Source organism: Bos taurus, chromosome 10 (assembly GCF_002263795.3).
Source record: "Bos taurus isolate L1 Dominette 01449 registration number 42190680 breed Hereford chromosome 10, ARS-UCD2.0, whole genome shotgun sequence".
In the NCBI taxonomy this organism is placed as follows: domain Eukaryota; kingdom Metazoa; phylum Chordata; class Mammalia; order Artiodactyla; family Bovidae; genus Bos; species Bos taurus.
In genome coordinates, this window is record NC_037337.1 from 91,109,846 (window position 1) to 91,118,428 (window position 8,583).

Genomic DNA, 8,583 nt, shown 5'->3' on the forward strand with positions numbered 1-8,583 from the left:
CCTTCAGAGAAACTTTCACCCCTTTAGTGATATGCTTTATTTTGTATTTTTAATATTTTATTTTGGTAGGAACGCTTAACATGAGATTTACTCTCTTTAAATTATTAGTCGACAAGCATAAGATTTCAGTTAAGATGAATATGTTCTAGAGATCTGTTCTACAACATTGTACCTACAGTCAACAATACTGTGTTGTCCACTTAAAAGCTCATGGTCATTCTTAAATTCTAAATTTGTTCAGTTAATCACCTTGAACTGAACTTGAATCTTTCTATACATGCACATAAAGCATAAGGTCACAAATTAGAGTAAAATTAATTTTTTCTAATAAAGAAATTTGAACCTTTTTCCTAACTTTAAGCCAGTAGATCAATTTATTAATTGCATTCCAATGGATCAATGAATAGCGGTAAACGTAGTAACTAACTGGACCTGGTTCATCAGCAAAATGAAAACCTAGATCTTCATCTCCAATGCAAAGAGGACCACAGTCCCTCCTTTCATGCCATGGATCCCTGTGTATTTTGGTTTTGTTTTTAATTTGATTTTTTACTCTGAATGTTTCCAAATATTTTCAAAAATGAAGTGAATAGTATAATAGTCTCCCATTTATTCATTATCTGATTTGAAGAATTACTAATATTTTGCTATTCTTGTTTTATCTATGCCCACATCTTCATGAAAGAATATCTTTTAATACCACACAATGTTAAGAAGCACAAAAGAAGCTTTAAAAGAGTATTTATTGTTGGATCTCTTGACCTGAGTCTTATTCTTGTTCAATGTGTTTCAGAGTAACTAAACCTAACGTTCTTGCCAATGGACAAATTAATGGCATGATGCCAGCTCTTTATTCAATGACAACATGAAAGACAAGATTAACTTAAGTAGACTCTTCACCATTTAATGAGATTGCTTGAAAACTGAAAGGATTTTTTCAGCTTGTATGTATTGTATTTCAATTCAACTGTGCTCAATCACTTTTTGAAATGAATAAAACAGTCTATAGATTATATACAGCTGCTTAATCTTTGGTAAAATGTGACATATTGGAATAGAATCCATGTTCTCTTTCAAGGGAATGAGTAAAGGAGAATACTACTCATTTGCACCTGTGGAAGCTAAGAAATTCTGTTTTACCTCTAGAAATCACAAAGCCACTAGCATTTTTCCCTAGGGTTATACTCGTGCGTTTGCAATAGCCATAGCTACACTGATTTTGCATGAGTCTACATAGAAGAGAGAGTTCATTAAGTATATTCTCAAGTTATAATGTTATCACTGTTCCACTGTTGAAAATTGTGATTTTTCTCTTCTCTGCTCTCACTCACCTGCAAGTTTTGGCTTAGAATTTTCATCATAAAACTATTACGAGAGAAAGAGAAAGTTATTCATAGACCATTTAATAGTATCTTCTTTCCCATCACCAATTCAAAATAAGTGTTAGGAAACATGGCTAGAACCACCATTAGCTGTTGCTTCTTGGGTTCATGGAGTACAGTAGGTTTCAACTGTAAATAGTAGGTTTCAGCAAGTAAACCTGTTTTTACTCTGTACTTAGCAGTTTGCCCATTTTATTTGTTTATTTATTTTTAATATTAATTTTTTATGAGGGTCAGGGGAATCTAGCAGACAATACATAAGTGTTCTTTTTAAAACAAACGAAAAAGGTGGTTTAGGTTTGCAAGGAAGGACAATTAGGCAGGGTGAGGAGTGGAGTACAAGGTAGCTTCAATTAAGGGTGTCATTAAAACTGAAAAAATAACAATTATTTAGTATTGTGGTGTACTTTTTGATGTTAATGCGTCACCTAGGATAATGTGCTTACGTGCATGCATCGGGGTTGTTTGGAGTTTTTTTGTTTGTTTGTTTTTCTCTCTTTTTTTGATGCAAAAAGCTTTATTGTTTCCATTTGGCCGAAGGCTGAGGAGAAGGCTCTACAGTGATTAAAAAGCTGCCAAGGACTGCAGAGAGGAGCTTCGGGGAGAAGCTCTGACACCACAGGGGCTCCTCAAAGGCCACTGGGCTTCTGCCTCTACTTGTGCTTGTTGGTTAGTCACTAAGCCGTGTCTGACTCTTTTGCAAGCCCATAGATCATAGCCTGCCTGGGCCATCTGGCCATGGCATTCTCCAGGCAAGAAGACTAGAGTGGTTGTCATTTCCTTCTCCAGGGGATCTTCTCCACCCAGAAATGGAACCCTTATCTCTTGCATTGCAGGCTGATTCTTTACCACTGAGCCACCTGGGAAACCCAGTTGTTTGAGGTTGAGCCTTTCGAAGAGGTACCCGCCCAACCCCACCTGGTCAGGTTTTCAGGTGGTCACCATCTCCTTGATGAATTCCAGCTGCTCCTCCTGGGGGCGCTCTCCCGGAAGCCACGGAGGTGCATCTCCGCACACAGAAGCCCGGCTGGCAATGCCAGGCCCACACGGCCCTGGTTTAGGTTTTTCTCCGTGAAAATGAAGGCTTTCCCAGCGTCCTGGGTTTTATCCTGCTCATGTTGAGACACCTTCTGCTTGTCCTGGAAGAGAGTGAGGTCACCTTGCTGGTTTTGCACTTTTCAAGAAATGCTCTTGGAGCCCTCGTGCTTCTCCTCGGCCAGTTAGCAGAGAAAGTGGCCTACATGCTCGTGAACCATCGAGGTGGAAATAGAAGCACGGAGAGAGGTAGGTGTGAGATGCTGCCAATGTGTGTTCACTAGGGGATGGGCAGCACGCTGTGCAGCTCTGTTGTGATGTCCAATTTGAAATGGGAAAACTAGAATAGTCATTGAGTAGAAACCAAACAGGGAGGGAAATGTGGGCCAGAGGAGGAGAGCAGAAGCAGGAGAGATGCTTCTAAATCCCTGCAGTGTGTAATTGCTCAGAAGATAGGTCCATATTTGAGCCTCTAAAATAATTTTCTCCATCCTCTCTTTCCCTGTCCCCCAACCACCCCACCTTTCCATTCCAGAAATAGTGTCAGATGTTAATAAACACACACACACACTTTTCCATAGTGACTGCACCAATTTACATTCCTACCAACACAAAGGTTCCCATTTTTTCACATTCTCACCAGCACATTCTCACTCCACATTCTCTTGTCTTTCTGATAATTGCCATTCTAACAGGTATAAAGTGATATCTCCTAGTGCTTTTGATTTGCGTTTCCCTAATAATTAATGATATTGAGTGCATTTTCAGGTACTTATTTGTATGTCTTCTTTGGGAAAATGTCTGTTCATGTTCTTTGCTCATTTTTAATCATATTTGTTTTCTTGTGTTGACTTGTAAGAATTAAGAATTGCTTATGTATTTTGGATATTAGCTACTTAAAAGACATATAGTTTGCAAATATTTTTTCCCATTCAGTAGGCTGGCTTTTCATTTTGTTGATTTTTTTCTTTTGCAGGGAAGAAGTTTTTTAGCTTGAGTAGTTCTTCTTCATTACTTTTGTTTTTGTTGCTTATGCTTGAAGTGTTATAACCGAAAAACATCCCCAAAACCATTGTCAAAAAAAGAGCTTGGTATTGGGGAGGTTTTTGGCTATGAAATCCATTTGAAGTTAATTTTTTTAGTGGTATAAATTAGGGGTCCAAATCCATTGTCTTGCATTCGAATATCCATTTTTCCCCAAACCAGTTGTGGAAGAGACTGTTCTTTCTCCACTGTGTATTCTTAACTCCTTTGTCAAATACTAGTTGAAAGTATACATATGGGTTTGTTTCAGGGCTCTCAATTCTGTCCTGTTGGTATATGTGTCTGTTTTTATGCCAGTGCCATACTGTTTTGATTATTATAATTTTGTATTCAATAACCTTATATTGCAATGTAATACAGTTTGAAGTATGATGCCTCCAGTTATTTTCGTTTTTGTTTTTGTTTTACAAGATTGCTTTATTCAAGGTCTTTGTAGTTCCATATGAATTTTAGGATCGTTTTCTCTATTTTCATAAAAAATAACATAGGAATATTGATAGGGATTATACTGAATCTATACATGGCTTTTGGTAGTAGAGACATTTTAACAACTTAAACTGTCTGATTCATGAACATGGGATAACTTTCCATTTATCTGTGTCTTTTTAAATTTATTTCATCAATATCTTCTGATTTTCAGTGTAAAGGTCTTTCCCTATCTTGGTTAAATGTATTTTTAAGTGTATTATTGTTTTGGATGCTATTAAAAATGGGATTATTTTTATGTATTTCTTTTACAGATAGTTTATTTTTAATGTGTAGAAAGAGAACTGACTTTTGCATGTTGATTTTATATCCTGAAACATTAAGAATTGGAAGGTTCTTAGCCATTATTTCTTTAATTAAGTTGTCTGCCCCTTTCTCTACCTCTCTATTCTCTTTCTGAGACTCTAGTAGTGTGTAGATTTTTCTTTCAATGGTAATAATATCTTATAATTCACACAAGATTTCATTCTTTTTTTTTTTCCTGTTATGAATAAATAGCTTCACCTAACCTGTCTTCAGGCTCAGACATTCTTTCTTCTGCTTGGCCAAGTTTAATTCCTCAGTCAGTGTACCTAGGATTTCATTTTCTTTTAATGTTTATGCTTCCTGTTTCTTTGTTGAACTCTCATTTGTTCATGCATTGCTTTCCTAGTTTTGTCTCATTGTCTGTGTTTTAATTTACTGAATTACTTTAGGAGGATTATTCTAAATTATTTGCCAGACAGTTCATAGATCTCCATTACTTTAGGGTCTGTTAAGTGAAAGTCATTCAGTTGTGTCTGACTCTTTGCAACCCAATGAACTATATAGTCCACGGAATTTTCCAGGCCAGAATACTGGAGTGGGTAGCCTTTCCCTTCTCCAGGGTATCTTCCCAACCGAGGAATCAAATGGGGGTCTCCTGCATTGCAGGCAGATTCTCTACCAATTGAGCTCTCAGGGAAGCCCTTGGGGTCTATTATTAGAGCTCTATTAGTTTCCTTGGTGATATCATGTATACCTGATTCTTCATGATCATCTTTACTTGCATTACTATTTGCATATTTAAAGAAGTACTCCCCTCTTCCTTCCAACCTGATTCAGCTGATGGTGGAATTGCTGACTTGCTCCCTACCCTGGTGGTACACAGGATGTACTATAGGGCTGCTTGATTTCCCTGGCCAGGCTTCCTGGTTGGAAAGGGCTGGAGCATATCTTCAGCAGTTTGGCAGAGCCAAAGACTTGCTTCCTGTCTAAGTTCAGCCTGTAGAGGTGCTGTGATGTTGCCTGGAATTTCTGGCCAGACTTCCCAGTTTGCCAGGGCTAAAGGCTATGCTTAATAGTTGGCCTGGGCCATTGTCTTGCTTTCTTGTCCATGTGGGTCTCTAGACTGTACTTTCTGAATAAAACAAGCTGTCAACTGTGGATCCAAACAAGGCTGATCTGGTAACTGCCCTTCCTGGCCAGATGGGGCCACCAGTTTAGTTCTGCAGAAGAGCAGACACACTGGTTGGGATTTGCAGTTGGGCACTACAGCAACAGGAATGTGGTCTTCCAAGATCCATAGCACATTGCTGTGAGACCCATCCCGTTTCTTCTCTACCTGATTTCCCACTGATAAATGTAAGGCAGTATATAAGTGTGTCTCCCTGAAAGCACCCCAGAATGCTGGAGAAGCTGCATGTCTACCTTGAGCTCTCTTCTCTTCCCAATGGAGGAGCTATATATCCAGAGGGATCCCCTTCAGTGTGGTGCTGCACCAACCTGGGGGAAGGGTCTTGCAATCAGAGTGAAACCACTTCTTTTACCTTCTAACATGTTTTTTCTTTTCCTCTCTCTCTTTTTTTTTTTTTTTTTTGTGGTCCAATGGGGTGTTTTAACCTCACCCCTGGGTTTTGAGATCTTCACAAAGGTGTTTTATTTATGAATAGTTGCTAGCTGCTCTTTCTGTGAGGGTGGATTAAGTTGAGAATCACCTCTTTTGCCTCTTACTAACATCACTCTGGGCAATAGCTTTTATAATTAGACAGGTTGATGTTATGTTGCAATAGCTGGCAAGTGTGTGTTATGAAGAATACTGGGTATAGAGAAGTTGGTGGGCTATTGGGGAAAAAAGGAGAAACAAGAAGTTGAATCACTCTTCAGTCATAGTTAACATTGAAAAATAATTCTTGTCTTTTTAAATTCAAGGATTTTACAGGTCAGCATTGACTTGTGACTTTGATATTTCCATCACATAAGTCTACTGAGATGAGACTGTTGACCTACTGAAGTCAACTTTGTTAACCTCTGAAAATGAGATTCCAGAAAGTCCTACCCTTACCAAAAGCCCTCTGCATGTACACAAACAAGGGAAATTTTCCACAGCTCAAGTCGGTTAAACAATGCTCAGATGAAAGAGTGGATTTAAGGGCCTCGGTTAACAAGGCCTCCAGTTCCCCGGTCAGTGGGCATTCGGGTGTTGGCTTTGGCAGGCGGGTGCTGGGTGACACACAGAAGGAGCCTTAAGAGGCTGTTTCCCCTTACACCACTTCAAAGAAGTTTGGATTTTCAATTTATTTTTTAAAAGCAGATACACAGTAAACATTGGAATGTGAGTTTTATGCTAAATACATTTTGGTTTCAAAACAGTTATCTCTTGCTGCCAGAATAGCCCTAAGGATTAAGATGGTTTACTGGGATCAAATGCCTAGGAGATTTATTATAGTGCAGGCTGTTTACTTATTCCCATTAAAATGCCGATTATGCTTATTTCTTTGCCTCTCTCTCTTCTACCTCCTGTCTTCCCTCCTCTAGAGCCCATATTCTATTATTTTACTCTCCTGCTTTAAACTGAATCTACTTGGATTTTAATCCTTTATTAAAATGGAGGCCTTGAAAACTTTTATGCGGGCCAGCGAGTGGCAATGGTGTATTAGGTGGCTCACTAAGGTCTTGAGAACACCGAGTCCCTGGTTAGCAACCCAGAGCAAAAAAAAAATGTATTTTCAGGGACTCACTCTGATGACTGGAGATAAGGGTGTACATTTGAAATAATATGTTGTGAAGGGTAACAAACACCCCAGCTATAATCATAGAACAGTCTTATGGACTCTGTGGGAGAGGGAGAGGGTGGGAAGATTTGGGAGAATGGCATTGAAGCATGTATAATATCATGTATGAAACGAGTCGCCAGACCAGGTTCGATGCATGATACTGGATGCTTGGGGCTGGTGCACTGGGATGACCCAGAGGGATGGTATGGGGAGGGAGGAGGGAGGAGGGTTCAGGATGGGGAACACATGTATACCTGTGGTGGATTCATTTCAATATTTGGCAAAACTAACACAATATTGTAAAGTTTAAAAATAAAATAAAATTTTAAAAAAATGTTAAAAAAAAAAAAAAAATAAAGCCAAACAAGCAGTCAAAGAACTTATTGCCAATGGCCACTAGCAAAAAAAAAAAAAAAAAAATGTAAGGGCAAAGATAGTTTGCTGTTAGGTATTTGCTTTACTTGGATAAAAAGGAAGATAACTTATTTTATAACCAAATTCTGTGTAAAACATTCAATAAGACAAGTGAGTTTATATACAATGTATCAGTTCTCAAGAATAGACATGAGACATCAGAAACCATTATGATTTAAATAAGAAAGCTACAGCCCAGGAAATAATTCTAGAGGGCCTGATAATGCATCCACATTTACAAGAAAGCAATTAGTGAGTCCAATAGGCTCTGTTTGATGTATCTTGGCAAATGTTTGCTATACCCTGATAAATTCGTCTTGAATACTCAGTGACTATTACAGTGCCTGGCATGGAAATCTGCAGTGAGCTTTCATGGAAGGAACAGATGAATATAGCTGACCTGCTACTCATGGCATGTGCAAATGCGTTGCTATCATTTTGTATTTTTTTTTTTTTTTCTGGTATTATGCTTGGAAAGATCTAGACCAGCTGGTGTCAAATTTAGTATGTATGAGAATCACCTGGAGGGCTCTTTACAACACAGATTGCAGAGCCCCAGAAGAATCAGACTTTCTGATTCAAGAGGTCTAGGATACATCTGAGAAGTTGTATTTCTGACATGCAAAGGTGATGGTGTGCTGTTGGTGCGTTTGAGAGCCACGTAGCCCGTTAAGTAATGAAAGAGCATGTATACACTTAAGGGCAAAGAAGCACTCAACTCTGCTAATTTAAAAAAGTGTGACTTGGATCTAATGGGCAGACAGAACAGCTACTGTCTACTGCTAAGATTTCCATTATAGATGCAGAGAAAAAGGTGCATGCTTATTTTCTGTCTGTCTGATTGAGGCAGCCAAGATTCAACAAGGGGACATAGAAGAAAAACATGATGCAATAGTGAAAAATATGAAGAGAATTTTTACATCACAGAAATAACCTTGTAAACAGTAAAGACCCATTTTATTCCAAAGAATCTAAAATTTGGCTTTTCCTGAGAAGGGTTGGAATGTCATTTCTCTACACTCTCTCTTCTCTCTTGCTTTTTGAGCCTAGTTTTTTAAGCTTAAAGTTTAAAACTACGTAAATTAAAAGACCCAAAAAAGCATGACTTGAAGTCTTTAGTTGCCTGATAGCTCAGGTACCTTTTAACTTGAAAATTCTTAGAGTTTCTGGTAAATTATTTGAATCCCTAGTGATAGGACAGAGAAGGA